Source organism: Penaeus monodon, chromosome 22 (genome assembly GCF_015228065.2).
Source record: "Penaeus monodon isolate SGIC_2016 chromosome 22, NSTDA_Pmon_1, whole genome shotgun sequence".
Lineage (NCBI taxonomy): Eukaryota > Metazoa > Arthropoda > Malacostraca > Decapoda > Penaeidae > Penaeus > Penaeus monodon.
The window spans coordinates 6,814,077-6,814,511 of record NC_051407.1 but is presented as its reverse complement, the minus strand read 5'-3'; positions in this window follow the sequence as shown (position 1 = coordinate 6,814,511).

Here is a 435-nt window from a genome sequence, read left to right as displayed (position 1 = left end):
ATTATGAATAGTTCTACATTTTCTTTTGATATGTGCCCTTACAAATATAATAACAAAATAAAAAGCTTTCTAGTCATTTGTATCACTACACTTGTTCTAATTCACATCCTTTCACTTCGTTCCTGATTCTTCCATTTCACGTTTTCCCATAATCATCCCTTTGGCATTTTTACTGCCATTCCGATGTTTCTGCTGGTCTATAGCCACGAGGAACCATAAGCATATATTTCATTTAAGTATCTGTATGGTTCTTCTCCCTTATAATGTTTTTATCGTCGTTTTTGCATCCAAGTTCGAGTAATAACTACCTATCTTTTTCTCCATCTTTATCTTTGAAGACACCTGCTTCTTAGTTTCGATATAGCTTCCCTGTTATTCTTATAGATTGCGCTTAAATAACCTTCTCTTTCAGTATTTTAATTGGTACTATTTCAT